At 43.4% G+C, this 20,077-nt stretch overlaps 2 pseudogenes; both read right to left on the minus strand.

Moving 5' to 3' along the window:
• Positions 1 to 236: 236 nt before the first annotated feature.
• Positions 237 to 2,526, minus strand: LOC144253959 (polypeptide N-acetylgalactosaminyltransferase 11 pseudogene; annotated as a pseudogene).
• An 8,773-nt stretch (positions 2,527 to 11,299) lies between these two features.
• On the minus strand, positions 11,300 to 12,222 carry LOC113179730 (mitochondrial import receptor subunit TOM40B pseudogene; annotated as a pseudogene).
• Positions 12,223 to 20,077: the final 7,855 nt, after the last annotated feature.

The raw sequence follows: 20,077 nt of genomic DNA on the forward strand, positions 1-20,077 counted from the left end.
TTGCCTGTGGACTGTGCTTTTGTTTCCTTACTAGGATCTGGACAGAAAGAACGGGCATCATCTCATTTTTCTGCTGGGTCCCATGCCAGAGTGGTGGAGAGGTCTAGGAAGGAATGTGCTGGCAATTGAATGCTCTGGTCTGGAAGCAAAGTATACTTTAAAAGAATGTCATCTACTCTAACAGATATCAATGTCCAAGACTCTTTTTTTTTTTTTTAATCAAAAAGATCCTTTATTTTAAATGTGGATAGTGTCATAAGTCATCAAAATAATTTATAATAGTTGACTGCCTCTTAAATATTATAAATGCCTTCCAAAGTTAAAAATCATTGTGGATTCAACCAACTTCTTCAAATGATTTAAAACATATTAAATGATAACAGAATGAGGTCCTGTAAGACAGGAAATCATAAGTTCCATCACCAAGGGGTGAGAGAAGCACAAACCAACAGGAACAAAATGTCACCCGCCGGGCTCAGCCCTGTGTGCCCTCCATGTGCAACAAATTCCTTGAGAGGGGCTCAGAGGGGCCCGCGACGTCTCAGTGGAGACTCCTGGTTGCCTGCAGATGGCCGCCCTCTCCAGGATCCCCACCAGCCGGACCCCAGGGCTGGGCTGGCAGACTGGGTGGCACCCCTCACCCTTCCAGGTGCCATTGCTGTGAGGAGGAGCCATCACAGATGGCCATGGCTACGGAGCCCTTGGGACCCAGGGTGTCCACCACACTCAGGCACTGTCCGACAGACACCTGGTACAGCCAGTTATTTTTCCCAAAGGTCCACTGCTGGGATCCACCAGACCTGTGGCACTTCATGAGCCGAGGCGGGTCTGAGGAGCGGGTCTCGGACATGTCTAGACAAAGGAGGTTATTTAAAACCAACTCGTGCTCTTCATTGTAAATCCAGATCTGCGTCGGGTCCCGGTAGTCGCAGGCCTTCAGCACCACCAGGCTGCCCTTCTGGCTGGGGCGGCCCTGGGCCACCAGACATTTATTGGTCTGGAAGTGGTAGAGCCTGCCACGCTGCAGGACCCGGGGCCGCTTGGGTCCTCTGTTGATGAAAATGGGCTGCTGGGGCCTGGCGTTGGGCCCAGGTATCTGCATCTCTGGGTAGACATGATCCAAGTACCACCTGAACGACTGACAGCCCAGCCTCTTCCTCAGCTCAACCCGCTCACTGATATTTCCGTAGCTTTTGGTCTTCAGATCAGGCCTCAAGGAGAAATACTGCTCCTTGTACTGGTCCAGCCAGATGTGTGCCAGCCGCAGAGAGTTGTGTGTCATGGTGTCCTGGCCTTCAGGAGACCCGTAGGGCCGCCTTTTTTTCCGAAAATGTGTCCTACTCTGGAGCAAGGGATGATGAAGAGCTTACCGCCACACATCCAGATCCGAAATGATATTTCCAAATATTCTCCTCCCCAGATATCCATGCCACTGTCGTACTGTCCAAGCTCATTGAAGTACTGTCTGTTCATGGCAAACAGTCCCCCCGCCATGGTAGGTGACCTTATTGGTGCAGTGGCTCCGTCTGCCCCACCCAGCTCAGCAAGGGGGACCAGGTCCCACTTGAAATGCAGGCCCCAGTTGAACCCTCCGCGCACCACTGGAGACGAGCTGTAGGCAAGCCTGTCGGCGCTGATGATGTCAATCACTGGGCACACCACGGTATGCGGGTCCCCATGGATGACTGCCAGCAAGGGCTGCAGCCACATCACATTCACTTCACAGTGGCTGTCCAGGAACACAAGCACTTCTCCTGTGGCCTGCGCTGCACCAATCATCCGTCCTCGAATCAATCCCTCACGCTTTGTATTTCTTATGACTTTAATTTTTCCAGGGAGGTATTTTTGTACATACTCATCTAATTCTCCTTTTAAATCATCGAAGTCGCTGTTGTCGTCCACAAGGATGACCTCATGCAAAAGGTGTGCGGGCGTGCGGTCCACCACGCTGTGCACTGTCCGCAGCAGGGCAGAGAAAGCTTCATTGTAGAAACAGATGACAACACTAGAAACTGGCAGGTCTTCTGGGTAAGATTTTTTTTTACATGCGGCAACCCTGGTGTCCGGCACATCTCTGCGGTAGCCCAGGCGGTTGCTAATGAGCATTTTAAAGGCATGTTTCTGATAGCCCAAGTCTCTCACCTCCTGATCACGTTCATTGAAAATCATGCCCAACTCAGAAGAGAATTTCAGGTGGTCTTTTTCTGGATCTTCAATGTGATTTACCCAGCACATCACCAATTCTATTTGCTTTGAACTGTGGCTCTAACTCTCGGCTTGGACCTCGTGTGAAACGGGGGTAGAATTTTTTGGGAAATGGTCCGTGGGGACCAGACCCCTTGATGGGCACATTCTTAAGTGGCTGAGTCACTTCACTAAAGTTAAAGTAAACAAAGAGCAAAACTGTCCAGGTCGCAGATGTAAAAAGGCACCCATAACAGAAATATCGAAGTGTGACACTTCCCATTATAGACCTAGCATAGCTGAAGGGCCATTTTCAGTTTCCGCGATGCGCGCAGCCCAGGGCCGCGGCATCTTCCCTCCCGCCACAGCCCAGGGCCACGGGGCCCAGGAGGGTGGCCGAGCGGGACGCGGAGGCTGTCCCCGCGCTGCAGCCGCAGCCTCGGCCGAGAGACCGCCGGCACCACGTCACGGGCCCCAAGACTCTTTACATGTCTCTCCCAACCACAAAGGGACTAGGAAATGTTCCCAGAAGGTGGAGAACTGGAAATATTTGGTGAAGAGTATTTGATTCCCATAGAAGCCTAGAGGCAACCTCTTTTTAAAAAATATTTTTTTAGTTATAGATGATACAATACCTGTGTGTGTATATATTTTTATGTGGGTGTGAGTATGAAGCCCAGTGCCTCATACATGCTAGGCAAGTACTCTACCACGGAGCTACAACCCCAGCCCTAGAGGCAGCCTTTTAAATTCCATCCAGCTAACTTTTCCACTGACTTTTTTTTTTTTTTTCAGTTGTTACTGTATAAAACCTCAGTCTTCCCAGGATACAGATAGTGGCTTTTGTTTCCTGGCTAAACTTTGGCCAGTAAATATGATCTCATATCTATACTGTATATAGATCTTGAATTTGTATTAACTGACACAGTATTTAAAATAGTTCTTTGAAAATGAGCAATCATGAGGCAGTTCACCCATGCAGGCTCCACCTTCATCCTCTTCATTAGTGAAATGCTATCCTCTGTGTTCCTATTACTATGCAGTGTCCACCACCTAAATCCTGCACTTCTCTGTTTGGCGTCCTTCAGCCGTCAATTCGATCAATCCATCCATGCCTTGAGATCACCCTCAGAGAAGCTCCACGTGAAGTTACACAGGTAATAAATAGTCTCACTCCTGCTGGCTGGTCAGCGGAATATTATAGTTTGAGGGTGACCTCTAGAGCTTGGTCATCAGATCTCGGCTCTATTGTCGCCTAGAAGTATGGCTCCAGTGAAAGTTGTTAACCTTGCCACATGTCTTTTTTTCTTCATCTGTAAAAAGGAGATAATATTTTCTAATACAGTCTCCTTGAGCGCAAAGCTTTTAGGGTGGTAACTGGAACACCATCAAGAAAGTGTTAGTTTAGTATTTCCCCAAGTGTGAGGTATAACTGGTCCCAGATGTTTATTGTGGCACACAGCCTACCTTTAGATAGCATTTTTCAGACAGGCATATCCCATTCAATTTTCACTTAATCTTTCAAGGACAAATTTTCTTTAACACCTCCTTTACACTCACAGGAATCTGAATGACTTAGGTGTGAGAATCCCTGCTCTAATCAGGGATGTAGCAAATTTGCTACATACAACTTGAGTACATTGGATCAAGTCAAAGACTGAGGATGGTGGGGAAGGTGGACTAGGAAATCTTCAAATGTAGCAAATTTCTACATTCACTGTTTGTCCCCCAATTGCCGTAGTTATACAGCCTCCTCAAAATATTTATTCCCATCCAAACTAGACTGGATTTGTGGTTTTCCTACCATAAGAGGGTTCGACCATGTGAATGTCAGTCTAGAAGCTTGTTTTGAGGCTGGTTTTGCTAATGGGCTTTGCTGAATTGTACCAGCCAGACAAATTCACTTCGTTGGCTTCCCTCAAAGCTCAGTTTACTCTCCCCTTTCCTATTTCTGCTCATGGTGCCCCATTTTGCCGGGTAGTATTCATACATCAGATGTTTGGGAGTGGCTATCTGGAGAACTGAGAGAGATGGATCTCAAACAGTGGTGTAGCTGTCCCTCAGACTCACTGTGGGGCTAGGTGGGCAGGAGTTGGCAACTTGATCAACTCGGCTACAACCAGACTGGATGGGCTCCCTGTCCTGGTAGACATCTATCCCTCTTCTCTGATATCATTCCCTCTTTTACATCTGCTAGGCTGTGATTCTTCACTTCTTCACCAATCCAATTTCTACTCCATAAAACCCAGTAAACCTGTCTTGAGCCACAATGGCAAATTATGGTTCTTAGTCATTTTGGTTTCCCACCCAATATTGAGTCCATCATTGCTAAATAAACCTTTGCTCAATGAAAACAGGAACACACCTTCTTTTGTTGCCTTGAACAGCCTAGGTGACTTTTTCCTAACATTTATGGATGTGTCTTGTCTTCAAAACTAGATTAGATACTGCCAAGGGCAGGAAGAGCCAGACTTTATGCTCATTTGTCTAATCTTCATGGTTTTGCCCATAGACACTTAAACAATACTGCCTTTTTTTTTTTTTTTGGTTTGGGTTTTTGGCATACTCTGGGGTGAGTTGAGGGATGGAGCTATCTGACCATAGATTATATAGAGATATGTATATAAATCTATGTGCCCCCAACTTTTCCTCATGATGATATTTGGAATCCTTGGAATCTCCTAGGAAGGAGGGAGGATTGGATGGTGGATGACTCTGGCAAATAGCCTCTGCTCCACCTGTCCCCATGCTCTCATCCATGTACTGGCTCTCATTTTTTAGGTCATTTTCTATATCTCCTCAAAACTTTCTTTTGCCAGGGTAGCTCCAGCTCCTCTCTAATAACATTTGGCACCTTGTGTTTTATTATAAAGTCATGGTCCTTTTCTTTCCTTAGCCTGGACATTCCTTGCATTCCCCAACTGCCTTTGATCATGATTGCATCCCCAGAGCTTGGTGGGGTTCCTGGCATGTAGCAATCATTGACTAGCTAGTGTTTGGAAGAAGGAATGCATCCCTATTATATCAACTCTTATCTGTAGTTTTATTAGTTAATAACTGTAATTTAGCATTACCACTATTGCAGCTTGGATTACAACTTGAGTATATTAGATCAAGTCAAAAACTGAGGATGGTGGGGAAGGTGGAATAGGAAATCTTCAAATAATGATATATTCTAGATTATAGTAATCTTCAATACTAAGTTTCTATTATTTTCACTAAATTTTATCCAATACTGAAGATGACTTCAATTGGGGTGGGAATGTGGAGTCCCCTGGGAGCCTTCCCAGGGCCCCAGCCAACATTTAAATACTCTACTTTAACTGTGAGGAAGGACCAAGCAACCCAAAGACGGCATAAGGCTGCCATAAGTACCTCCAAACTAGAACAGTTCTCCTCTGTGAGATCAGAGTGGCTTCAGGAAATGTGGTTTTCAAAGTCTATTTCCTTTTTCATTTTAGCTCTAAGCTACTACTAGCACTTGTACTTATGGTGACAGTTCTACCTTTAACCCTCTGTCCCACACTGTACACAGCAGAGAGATGCAAATAATGAATTGCCATGTCAGGACTGGGTTTTTGTATTATGCTGGGCTGATATATAGACTTCAGCTGTATTTTTTGAAGCAAATAATGTGCAGGCGTGTTCGTGTCCTTGGTAAATTACAAAGACGAGGTCTGTGTGTTAACCTCAAGAGGCTTCTAATCGGTCTTTCCTACATGTGGGACTCAAAGCAAGTTGTTGGAAGGGAAGACTCCTCCAGTGCAGAGCTGAGCATTGAGCTTGTGGTGTAGTGGAGTCTGGATTGTGACAGGGAGGCACTGCATAAGAGCACCCATTTCCCTCTAGAGCAGGGGACACCCACACCCAGCATCCAGGCTGACAATGATATCAAGGGTAGTCCATGGGTAGCCTTGATATTCTTAGGAATCTTTCCTTGGATACCTTGGGCCTGTGTTTTGGAGTTCCCAGTTCCATCTCTCCCATGATGCCCTCATCAGGACTTCACCTGAAAGAAGTCTATTTTTTAAAAATTATTATTATCTGCCTGTATCATCTCTTGTGGCCAGAGTAATAGCTGTTTTTTTTAAATCATGCTAATTATAGCAATAACAATAGCTGTCATTTATTGGCCATCTGCTACATTCTGGTAAGTTGCTAGGGGCTTTATGTGCATTATCTCATTTATTCACAAAAATCCCATTGTCATAGATATTGTTCATTTTGGGGAGAGTACCCTTGTATATATCTTCTTGTGATGCTCATATGGGGGAATTAGATAGTGCCCTACCTCCAGAGGCACCTCACTTTCCCTCTCTGTTTCCCTGATCAGCCAATCAGATTCTTGTGTTGGATTATTTGGACCTGATCCAGGACATGAAAGGGCAGAGACGGGGTGGTTGAAGCCATCGTGTGGCTGACAGCAGCGCCTGGACAGATGTCTTTCTGCCCAGCCTCAGAGCACTTGCGACTCCTGCTGGTTTTCCATGTGTGCTATAGATTTCCATGCTTCTGTAGATTCTACCGAGATCATCCTTCACTTGACCTCTGTAGCTTGAAGCCAAGTATCCTATCGCATGGATGAACATAACTGCTATTATCCCTATTTTGAAGGAAAGGAAACTGAAACGCTGGTAAATTAAGTAACTTGACCAAGATGGCACAGGATCACATTGCAGGGCTGGGACTCAACCCCACACAGATGTCAGATACCACAATCTGTTCTTCCCACTGGCTTCTGCCAAGTCAAAGGACAACCAGCTCTCCTTGCCTGGCCCATTTGATGTGCTACCATGTCCCGAGAAAGACAATGGAATGACATTTTCTTCAGAAAAGAGACATGATTATATTTCTTTATTTAAAAGATCTGAGCTGTCTTGATTTTCTTGACTCGGGCTGCTCTATTAGATTGTCCTTCTTTAATCCTCTCTTCTCCCCTTTTAATACACCAAAGGATTGCAAACTCATGAGTGATTTTTAATTGAGCACCATTTTTTTTTGTTTCTTGAAATCTAAAGCTCCAATTAAAAAAAAATACTCAACTGCATAAAACTTCATCACTCGAGCTCTAAGAGAGGAAGCGGCCATAAAATGGTGACACAGTGGAGATGAATTACATGCATTTATCAGTAAATGGTGCTGTGTATGCTAATGGACTGCAGCCTGGGAACTCAAGGCCTGGCTACAGTAGGCTGGTTAAAAGCTCAATTCATTAATGGAAACCTGTGAAGAATGGGCTTGCAGTGTCGAGTGCCTGCTGTAGGTCCCACAAGAGCAGCTGGTATGAGCCTTTCCCTTTGAAAAGAGATCTGAGGAATTGTGTTGGGGGTGGGCAACAGCTGGGATCGAGTGGAGACTTTCAGAAAAACTGGACCCAACCAAGACATGGGAACCTGAGATAAGCACAGATAAAGTTCCCAGGATGTATCAATTACTATACTAAGATATGTATACACACATGTATGTGCATATGTGTGTATATATACATATATACATTCTTCTCCACATATATGTATATGCACATATACATGTACATACATATATATGGATAGGAACATTTATATGGATATCCACATTTATCTATATGGATATGGATACATATGAAAAATTTCATATATGTACACATATATAATGTTGTCATTTAATCCTCCAGAAGTACTACACATGATATGTGTAGTAGTTGCACTACTTTTATAGGTGGGGAAATTGGGATTCAGATAAGTCAGTTGGTGAAGGTTATGTAGGGAGGAATAACTAGGGCACAAAACCATATCTCACTACTGCATTCTATCTTATGAGTTTGGCAGGCTGCTTTATTTTTATTTTTTGGTATTAAGGTTAAACCCAGAGGTTGGTTACTACTGAGCCATATCCCCAGCCCTTTTTATTTTGGGACAGGGCCTCACTTAGTAGCTGAAGCTGGCCTTGAACTTGTGATCCTCCTGCCTTAGCCTCCCAAATTGCTGGGATTACATGGTGTGCCACCCTGCTCAGCTAGGCTTCCTTACCATGCTGGACCTGTTTTTGGAGCTTGGGGATCTCTAATAGTCAAAGGATTCATAAGCATGGGTTTTAAAAGTGGACAGGCCTTGTGTTAAGTCTCTTCCTCTCACTGCTTCGATGTCATCTGACGGACAACCTCCCTGAGCACGGGTTGGTTTGTTACATAGAGGTTTTATTTTTATTTTTAATTTTTTTTCAGAATTTATTTTTTTAAGATGGACATAATACCTCTATTTTCTTTATTTATTATTTGGTGCTGAGGATAGAACCCAGTGCCTCACACATGCGAGGTGACTGCTCTACCACTGAGCCTCAGCCTCAGCCCTACACAGTTTTAATTGGTTATCATGAGACATAATAAGATCATAACAAAATATGGCACTAGGCACATGTCAATACTCCATCAATGGTTATTGATATTAGTATAATTTTTTTCGGGGGGTGTAATGGGGATTGAACTCGGGGGCACTTGTCCCCTGAGCCACATCCCCAGCTCTACTTAGTGTTTTATTTAGAGAGAGGGTCTTGCTGAGTTGCTTAGCACCTTGCCATTACTGAGGCTGGCTTTGAACTCATGATCCTGCTGCCTCAGCCTCTGGAGTGGCTGGGATTATAGGCGTGCACCATTGCTCTCAGCTTGGTATGATTATTTGTACTCATTTTTCCTTTTAGGATCACACATTTCTTATGTTTCTTTTTTTTAAAATTTAAAAAAATATGACAGCAGAATGCATTACAATTCTTATTACACATATACAGCACAATTTTTCATCTCTGGTGGTATATAAAGTATGCTCACACCAATTTGTGTGTTCATACATGTACTTTGGATAATGATGTCATTTCACCATCACATTCTGCCATCCTTGCTAACCCCCTGCCCCCTCCCTTCCCTCCCACCCCTCTGCCCTATGTAGAGTTTTTCTATTCCTCCCATGCTCCCCCTCCCTACCCCACTATGAATTGGCCTCCTTATATCAGAGAAAACATTTGGCATTTGTTTTTTTTGGGATTGGCTAACTTCACTTAGCATCATCTTCTCCAACATCATCCATTTACCTGCAAATGCCATGGTTTTATTCTCTTTTATTGTTGAATAATATTCTATTGTGTATATATGCCACACTTTTTTAAATCCATTCATCTACTGAGGAGCATCTAGGTTGGTTCCACAGTTTAGCTATTGTGAATTGTGCTGCTATAAACATTGATGTGGCTGTGTCCCTGTAGTATGCTGTTTTTAAGTCCTTTGGATATAGACCAAGGATTGGGATAGCTGGGCCAAATGGTAATTTCATTCCGTTTTCCAAGGAATCTTCATGCTGTTTTCCATATTGGCTGCACCAATTTGCAGTCCCACCAGCAGTGTATGAGTGTTCCTATTTCCCCACATCCTCGTCAACACTTATTGTTGTTAGTAGCTAGCGTTCTGACAGGAATGAAATGAAATCTTAGTTTTGATTTGCATTTCACTGATTGCTAGAGATGATGAACATCTTGTCATGTATTTGTTGATTGATTGTATATCTTCTTAGAAGTGTCTGTTCAGGTCCTTGGCCCATTTATTGATTGGGTTATTTTTTTTTTGGTGTTTAACTTTTTTTCTCACTTTTTCCAGATTTTTTTAATTCATTAGAGATGCAAAGTAGTAGCTCACAGGCTCTTATAATAGATGTCATCAATCTCAGGAATACTATCATCTTGGCACTACAACTTCTCCAGACTAAGGAGGACCATTAAGAGTCTTGCTCACTTTTGTTCCTTGGCTCTTTCTTGTCTCTCCACTTGGCTAATTCCTTGAATTTTTCGTTTCCCTTGAAGTTATGGTCATTCACAGTTTTGTGTCCCTGATTCAAGATCTATCTGGGCTCTGAGGTTATATGCAACTTCTGTTCTTGCTCATTCCTCAATAAGTCAGTTTGTCAGAAGGAGGATACTTTGTACCACAGAACAACCCACCCATATTCTAGAACTTGCTCTAGAAGGCCCAAACCCTCAGACTCTACACAGTTGAAGTTCTGGCCAGGTCTGGGGCTTCATTCACCCTTGGCCCTCAGAATTCAGGAAAATCTGGGCATTGTGAGAAGATAGTATCAGACAGACACCCTCTTTGGGGGACTTTTGAACATTTGACAAATTTTGATACCAGAGCAGGATTTTCTCTAAAGTTCAGACTTGGCTTCACAGAGGGTCAATTCAGGGGGTCAGGGCCTCAGGACAAGACTTCTAGCTGTCTTATTTCCTTCTTCTTCCCTGGTAACCCCACTGCTTCCTTCAAAGGTTTCTATATGCAAAGTTGCTGGGCCTGTTGGTTGAACTCTGGAGCATTAACAATGCATACTGGTACCAAATCCAGCACATACAGGGACTATCTGCTATGATGCCACTGCTCCAGGAGATCTGCCGCTGAGCCCCAGCCTGGCCTCCTTCTCCAGCCCACTTGGGACACACTGGACTGAAAAGGGGAAATTGCTAGGATGAGGAGAAAGGGAGTTCAGTGATTAAAATGAAAGGCTAAAGCAATAAATGCCTCTTCATGTGATCATTGGGGTACTCAGCAGTGACCATGGGGATAAGGTTGTCCTTTGGATGCATAGAAGATGAAGAAGAGGAAGTCTCAGGCTAAGGGGTAAAACTCTGGGAAGGGGTAGGTCCCACTTTTCGATGCTCCAAATTTAGCCCTTCAGCCCTACTTTCTCAGCCTTGGGAGACTCTGGGATGGAGAAATGGGATGGGAAAGCTAATCCCATGCAGACTTTTCTGCTCTGGAGAGGAAGGAGCGAGGGGTTTTAATCCAGAGGAAAATAAAGACGGAAGTGAAGGAGGAGAGTTCAACCAGACATATTCCTTAATCCTTCTCCCTTAGTCCAGAGCAACAAGAGCGTGGGGAAGATGATACTGGGGCTGGTGCAGAAGTGGGAGCCCCAACCACTGCCTTATCAGCTGAGCCAGTGGCAGCACCAGTTTTGAGAAGGGTATGGTCCTGTTCCCCACTCTGCTCCTAGGACCTAGAGGTCACCCATAGAGGTGGGCTCTGGAGAGGAGCCTAGTCTCTGGCCCTAGGACACCTGACTCAGAGGTTCCAGCTGTGGGCACTGGCTCTGGGACAACCTCAGCCCACAGTGATGCTGAAGCTACAATGGAATCTGTTGTACCAGTGATTAAGGAAGGCTCCAAGGGCCAAGGTGACGGGCAATGGGGGCATCATCTTCTCCAGCACAGCACCTATGCATCAGTTACCATCCACCAAGCCTCTAAACACCATGTTGGCCTGGGGCAAAGTCGGGTGGTAAGCAAAGGAGAAGGTTGTGTCTTGTAGCCTTGTGTTTGCCTCAGACTCCATTCCAACCTGAACCTGTTCATTTGCCCTGTGGTAATAGCTTGCATGGGCCCCACCAGATCCCACATTCCATGTAGCCACCCAGTGTACAGCCTAGTACTTCACATCTAGAGACAAGATGGCCCCCTCTTCGCCTGGCCGCCAGTGATAAACTAGCTCTCCTCCCAGCACCAGTCGATGAGTGAGGCTCTGCAGAAAGTGAGCAGCCATGATCACCGATTCCTCAATTGGGTCAGGATTTCCTAGGGTCAGAGTGGCTGTGTAGTCATCTCGATACTCGCCATCAAACTGCCATGTCAGGAACTTGGCCTGTTGTGTCTGGAAGACGGCCTTAGCTTGGAGCCGCTCTGCCAACAGAAGTAGGACCTGGGCGTTGAGACTTCTGCTGCTGTCCATATTCCCTACCACAGTGGGGAACACCTCTGTGGGGCTGGGCTGCCAATCCCCTGCATAGGCTGCATGGAGGTGATAGCCAGGCAAGCCCAGGGCACTCATGTGCACAGTGTGAGCCACCTGGAAATGGCTGCTCAGAACCTTATTGACAGTGAGCTTCACTCCCCCTATCTGTGCTGGGAATACATCTTTGCATAGTCGGTGCAGCTCATCGAAGCTCCCAGGGTTGGGTAGAGGTTCCTCTCCGCGGGGCTCTGGCGGGGCAAAGTCCCCATGGGTGCCAGGCCCAAAGTATTACTCATTTTAGTCCAGAGGACAGGGAGGGGCTGGGGTTAGCCTGGGAAAGGACTCTGGCTTCCTCTACCCCACACGGCCCCACCCCCATCATCAGGCTCCCTAGTCTCAGAAACTTCTACATGATCGAATGCTAGTCCATCTCTGACCATCCTGCTGTCCCCCGCACCCCCACGGCCGGTGTTTAACTTTTTGAGTTCTTTATATACCCTAGAGATTAGTGCTCTATCTGATGTGTGAGGGATAAAATCTTGCTCCCAAGATGTAAGCTCTCTATTTACCTCACAGATGGTTTCTTTTGCTGAGAAGAAACTTTTTAGTTTGAATCCATCCCATTTATTAATTCTTGGTTTTAATTCTTGTGCTATAGGAGTCTTAAGTCCTATGTTTGTTCCTATGTACATCTCAAGTAACTGCAGGGTTTCCTTTTTCTGGCTTCAAATTCTTCACACTGTCGTTCCAGCCCACAGGCATTCACAGTGCCCTCCGGGGTTCATGCTGTGGTGCTGGGAAGGCACATGGGGATGGCACTATATCAGCTGGGCTTGGTTGAATTGTATATGATTAAAAAAAAATACAATTCAAACAAAGTTAAGCAAAAACGACTTGAGTTTAGGCTGGAGAAGCATGTATAACAAAGTTCAAGAATGAATTTGGTTGACTTCAGGCTCCCCATGGTCCAGGCTCTCATGGTGCGGTCATCCCCTGGCTTCTCCATCTCCTGTGTCTTCCGTCTTGCTCTGCACCACCTCAGGTCCTAGCTGAGCTCTCGTTCAGGGTGGCACAGTAGCAGCAGTTCAAAATCTACATCTCCTCAGGCTCGTGCCCTGGGGAATGGTGTGAACCCTCAAAGATCCCAGGATTTTATTTTATTTTATTATCATATGAGCCCAGAGCCCCACCCCACTGTGGGCCCAGGGGAACTGGTGTATCTGTTGGTCTTACAAAGAACTCCATAGAGTGAGAGATGGGAGGGGCTTTCTCTTAAGGGATTTGGGCTGGGCCTTTGACAGGAAGAGGGCTGGAGGCTGGGCAGCACAAAACAACAAAACGTAGTAGGCATGTAGTCTCTGCCCTAGAGCCTAGAGCAGGGCCCAGCCAACTTTCTGTGAAGAACTGGAGTAAATGGGGGTCACATGGTCTCCATCAGTTATGCCTCTGTGGTGTGAAACAGTCACAGGTAATTTGTAAGCAAAGGAACATGGCTGCATTCCAGTAGAACTTTACTTATGAACACTGATCTATTTTGGGGACAGTGCTGGGAACCAAACCAGGGCTTCATGCATGCCAGGCAAGTACTTGACCACCAAGCTCCACCCTTAGCGGTGTGGACACTGATTTGAATTACATATGTCATGAAATTCTTATTTTTTTTTTTAAGCTGATGAAGAACATAATCATTCTTTGTTTAGGTCACACAAAAGCACCCAGGGTTGGATGTGGCCAACCCTGGGTCTAAGGGTAGATGACAGCATTTTCTTTTCAGCTCTCCCACTTTCTCCCATGGACACATCCCTATATCTTGCATGTTATTTGCAGAAGGGGGAAATACTGCTGGCTGTCGGTACACATGGGCCATTTGGTGTGATACATACTCAGTTCCAGGTCCCTGTGAGTGATTTTTCTATTTATCCTCTTACACTGCTGCCCCAGATTATGCTGGGTACACTTAGAATTCCTTGGAGTTCTAAATCCAAGATGACTTGTTCATCATCAAGCTTTTCTTTTTGCCTTCTAGTGCATCTTCTGAATAGCCAAAGGAGGCAGGAAGAAAGCGAGAACCCTTTGATCTACCAGTTTTCCCCCCCGCAAGTCCTGGGGATAGAACTCAGGGGTGCTTTACCACTGAGCTACATCCTCAGCCCTTTCAATTTTTTATTTTGAGACAGGGTCTCATTAAGTTGCCCAGGGTGTTGAACTTGGAATCCTCCCGCCTCAATCTCCCCAGTCTGAGATTAGAGGCCTGCTTCATCACACCAGAAATAGTTTAATTTTTAATTGTCATCAAAGTTCTTCCTATTCTCTGTAGAGGGGCATCAATATCTTACACTGAAAAATTTCTGAGCTTTTTTTCTTCATATATGTGAGCTTGTTGCAGACAAAGTAAGAGCGGAGGTTTCATTGAGATCAGCACTTAAGGAGGCTTTCCTTCCACAGTGAAATTTGAAATATCAAGATAATATGTTGAGTTACACACAATGCTGAATTCGTTTCAAAGTTCTTTTCTCTTTTTCTAAATCCTGAGACTCTTCTTCCTATCTTTTTATCTTTTCTAATTGTAGTAAAGGTAGGGGTCGCTATATTTTGGATGTGGTTTGTCCCTTAAGAGTTCACATGTTGGGTTCATGGTCTTCAGGATGGTGGAATTGAGATGTAAATATGGAGCTTTTTAAGAAATGGGGCCAAGTAGAAAATCATTAGGACAACTTGAGTTTCTGTCCTTGCAAGGCATTGTAGGACACCAGTCTCTCTGGCTTCCTGTTAGGTGATGTGATCTCTCCCTCTGCCATATGCCGTGAGGTCCTCACCAGAGCTGAGCTGATGCTGACTCTGTGTATTTGAATCTCTAGAACAGTGAGCTAAATTTAACTTTTACCTTATAAAGCTAGGCTGCCTCATGCATTCTGTTATGGTAACAGAAATCAGACTAATACAGTGGTATAGATATGCACGTATGTGTCTTTTTGTGGACACATGCACTATTTCTGTTAGGGACATATTCAGCAATGAGATTTCTGGGCCACAGAGGTGCTATTCAACATCATTAGAAACCATCAAACTATTTTTGAAAGAGATTGTTATATTCCTACAGAAATATGTGAGGGTTCTAGCTGTTCTGTATCCTGTCCACTCTTGGTATTGTCTCTTTAAACACTTAGCCACTCTGGGAGAAGCATTGTACTGATCCCATCCAATCCTCCCATTTTAATGCTTCTGAAGTTGAGATGCTTTTTAGAGTTTATGTCAAAAAAAACCTTATAGAAGAATGAGGACTGAAAAACCAGAGTTTGTGCTTGATTGTTCATATTCAAAATTAGCATCCATAGAAGAAATTGTTTACTGATTGACATGTTTGGCTGAAAGATTTATTTGGTAGCATCATTAAAGCTACATTTAAATGTAGACACCTTTGGGTTAAATGTCTTTAAAAAAGTCATGCTATCATGCAATTTTACTTATTTTGGGGGGATACTAGGGATTGAACTCGGGGGCATTCAACCACTGTGTCCTATCCCCAGCTCTATTTTGTATTTTATTTAGACACAGGGTCTCACTGAGTTGCTTGGTGCCTTGCTTTTGCTGAGGCTGCCTTTGAACTTGTGATCCTCCTGCTTCAGCCTCTCAAGCTGCTGGGATTACAGGTGTGTGCCACTGTGCCCAGTTTATCATGCAACTTTAAAAGAACTGTCATATGTAAATTGCCACATGTTGCAACAAAAGGCAACAAGCAGAATTTTTAAAAAAATGTCTTAGAATAGTTTATTTTCTTAAACTCTACGAGGCTAGTGTGACAATTCATCTGCTTGAACTTCCCTGACTAAATTTAGAAGCTATTTAACTTCCTGTGGCATATATTTTATTAAGAAAAATAGAAATTCATTTGGAAAAATTCGAGACCCAGAATAGCCAAAACAATCCATAGCAAGAAGAGTGAAGCAGGAGACATCACAATGCCAGACCTTATAGCTCTATACTACAGAGCTATAGTAACAAAAATGACATGGCATTGGCACCAGAATAGACTTGTAGATCAATGGTACAGAATAGAGGACACAGAGCCTAACCCACATAAATACAGTTATCTCATACTAGACAAAGGCACCAAAGACATTCACTGGAGAAAAGATAGCCTCTTCAACAAATGGTGCTGGGAAAATTGGAAATCCATTTGTACCAAAATGAAATTGACCCCCTATCTCTCATCATGTGTGAAACTCAATTCAAAGTGGATCAAAGACTTAGGCACTAGAGACCCTGTGCCTAATAGAAGAAAAAGTAGGCCCAAATCTTCGTCATATTGGATCTGACTTCCTTAATAAGACCCCTAAAGTGCAAGAAGTAAAATCAAGAATAAATGGGATGGATTCAAACTCAAAAGCTTCTTCTCAGCAAAGGAAACAACTCAGAATATGAAGAAAGAGCCTACAGAATGGGAGAAAAATCTTTGCCACATGCACCTCAGAGAATTAATCTCCAGGATATAAAAAGAACTCAAACACCAGAAAATCATAAATAACTCAATCAATAAATGGGCTAAGGAACTCAACAGATACTTCTCGGAAGAAGCTACACAACCGATCAGCAAACATGAAAAAAATCAACATTTCTAGCCATTAGGATAGTTTTGACTTGCATTTCTCTAAGACTTCATCTCACTCCAGTCAGAATAGCAATTGTAAAGAATACAAACAACAATATTGGCAAGGATTCGGGGGAAATGTACACTCATACATTGCTGGTGGGACTGCAAATTGGTGCAATCACTATGGAAAGCAGTATGAATATTCCCCAGAAAACTTGGAATGGAATCACAATTTGATCCAGCTATCCTACTCCTTGGTCTATACCCAAAGGACTTAAAGTCAGCATACCATAGTGACGCAGCCACATCAATGTTTATAGCAGCTCAGTTCACAATAACTAAACTATAGAACCAACCTGGATGCCCTTCAACAGATGAATGGATAAAGAAACTGATATATATATACACACACACACACACATACACATACACATACATATACATTCAATGGATGATTATTCCTCAGCCTTGAAGAATGAAATCCTATGACATTTGCCAGTAAATGGATGGAGCTGTAGAATATCATGCTAAGCGAAATAAGGCAATCCCAAAGAATCAAAGGCTGAATGTTTTCTATGATATGTGAATTCTAATTCACAATAAAGGGGTAAAGGTTAAGAAAGAATAGTTACTTTGGATTAGGCAGAAGGGAGGGAGGGAGGAAGGGGTAGGAAAGATCGGGTAATAACGTCTGACTCCTTCTATGTGCATATTTTACTACATGATCAGTGTGATTCTACATCATGTATGACCAGAAAAATGGGAGGTTATACTCTATGTATAAAGTGTCAAAGTGCATTCTACTGTCATGTATAACTAGAACAAATTACATTAGTGCATCAAGTTTAAATATTCTGATAAGTACCTTTCAATATAATTTTCATTATAATAGAATTGACATCAAATAAATAAGAAATGTAGATGAAACTTTTTTCTTGAAAATATTTCAAAAAATCATTTACATGGTTTTAAATTTGAGAGTTAATAAATAGTCCAACTGAAATTGAATTCTACGCATGTATGAGTTTGTCAAGATGAACCCAACTACTATGTATAACTATGAAGCTCCAATAAATAAGTCTCTCATCCCCTTCCTACCATGTAAACTTCCTGAAAGCATCTAAAGTTAGCAATTTCTCCTGTATACTTTAGGAGATTTCCTATATAAATACAAGCAAATATGCATATCTTTTCTTACCTGTTCTTTTAAAAAATACAAATGAAAACACCCGAGGCACACCATTTAGTACTCGCATTTTTTACTAAACAATATACTTTCGGTTACCTGAAATTTTCATTCCTCCTGCCATCATGGTATCACAGAGATGAAGAAGACCAGCGTGAGTTAGGGAAAATTGATGGGTTGCCAGTGCACCAAGAAAACTGAGCGAGGTCAACAGTGAAGCACAAGAAAAGAAGCAGGCTGAGTCCTGAACAGTGCTAGGGAAGCCCAAGAAGAGACAGGTGTGTTGTTACCTGAGGGATGGCGGATGGTCATAAGTAAGTTTAAGGTGGTGTGTCTTTAATATTAATCATTTTCTTTTGCCTCCCAGATATTGCTGCTTTTTTGATAGGTACCTCTGTTGTCTTGGGGAAGATGAAATTCCTAGGAGTTCTTTCTTTGGTGCAGCATCTAAGTATTGTGAGTCCCTAGTGTGGAGGTCTTGGAGCCCTTTGAGAAACTGTCCAAGGCTGGGGGCCCTTGTCCCAGAAAAATTCACATAGGTACAGACAAATTAGATGTTGATGGTGAGGAGTTTGTAGATGACCTGAAGCTCATTAGCAGCAAATTCCCTGAAGTAAACAGTTAGCTAACTGTTTGGCATGAGAAATAGTTTGCGTTCTGTCTGAGTTCATAACGATCCTCTTGTTTTTATGGTTTCAGGAACTTAAAAGTGAATTGTACCATTTTGGAACTGTCTATATTTACATTTGTTTTGCTTCTTCCCAGTAATGTGTCTGAGTTTGGTTATTTAGAAATTTCACATGTAGTAGTGCAGTTGTTAAGATCCCAGCTTCGTGGTCGGAATGTCAAGGGAACAAGATCAAAATTCTATCCCTGCCACTTGCCTAGTACAGGAAAGTTAAGGTCACGTTTTCATTTGCAAAGTAGGGTGGACAGTACCCTTGATGGCAAGGTGGGAGGGTTATGTGAGACGGGGAAAGCTGTGAGTGTAGTGTCTGGCTCAAATCCAGTTCATTAATGTTCTTTGTCAATTCTGCCCTAAGGATTAAGATTCTGAATATTTTGGGATGAATTACTATTAGATTCATCATTGCTTTAGAAGATAAACAATTTAATCCGCCCAGAGACTAATTGAGAAATCCAAGACCATGGAATGCCGAGTGGTGAAATTGTAGTTAGAAACATGTGGTTGGAGTTCTATTGGCCACTTGGGGGGAAGGCAGTTTTATAGGGACAGCAGACGTGTTAAGTAAGGTTTATGGAACAGGATAATTATTGTAACAGAAACCTCAACATCTTGTGTTTAGACATTCGTCTTCTCACTGCTGAAAAGCTTTTTATTACCACTACTCTTAACCAAGTATGTTAAACGGCATCCTATTCATAAAAACAAGCTGGGAAACATCCTAAAGTCATAAAGCTTGCCTTTCCTTGCCTTGGTCATGATTCCTGAGAATTAAAAAGAACCTTAGGAATAAGTGTTGAGAAATTTATTCATAGTCACGGAAAGCTCATTGAAAATCCCCTGTCTCCCAAATTTGGGAGCTCTTTCCTATCTTTGTTATTTCAAAGACTAAGACTTATCCTGTAGTCATTTCGCTTACTTTTTAACCTAAATGGGGAACAACCTAGAAGGACTTCTGAAAATTAATCGGGCCTTTGCCATGCTGAGGGGGTGTGTGCATACATACATGTATATGGACATGCACGTGTCTGTCTCTTAATTTGTATTTTTTTTCCCCAGTTATCTTATGCCTGAGAAGACACTGAGAAATAAAGGCAGGAGAAGTGCATTCATCACAGGGATCTGCCTCTCTGCCTGACTAGTGGCTCCCCAGGGAGTCTTAACAAGGTGCTGCTGAGTCCAAGTTCTTCTCCCCACCCCCAAAACAATCCAGGAGACACTGTAATTTGAGGCTGTTCTATCACCTTCACCCCAGGCTCTGCAGGACATCCCCTCCCCCTCTCATCTCTGGGCCCATCAGGGATGTGGGCAAAGGAAGCATTAAAGTGGATAGATTGATAGCCTTGTGATCACATCCATCTTCATATTTGTTGAATATTATGTCAATTATTCATCATTCAGAGATATCATTGCAGGAAAATCACATTAAGAGGAGCCAGGGAAACTAAAGGTTATAAATTCCAACCCTGTGTAGTGGCTGGTGTCTTTGGAATTCAGTGCCAGCTCTTCTGTGTTCCCATCAGAATGCAGGTGCCTCTGACCTTCCCTTTGGGGTGTTTATTATCTGGCTTCACTTCCCTTTGGAACAGAATCGGCTTCCCAGAGGTGGAGAAGAGCTGAATAAAAGTGTAAACATCATACTCCTAGATTAAGTTTCCTCCTGGTTATAGCATCACCTTGAGTTTGAGC

This window comes from Urocitellus parryii, chromosome 1, assembly GCF_045843805.1.
Source record: "Urocitellus parryii isolate mUroPar1 chromosome 1, mUroPar1.hap1, whole genome shotgun sequence".
NCBI classification, from domain to species: Eukaryota; Metazoa; Chordata; class Mammalia; order Rodentia; family Sciuridae; genus Urocitellus; species Urocitellus parryii.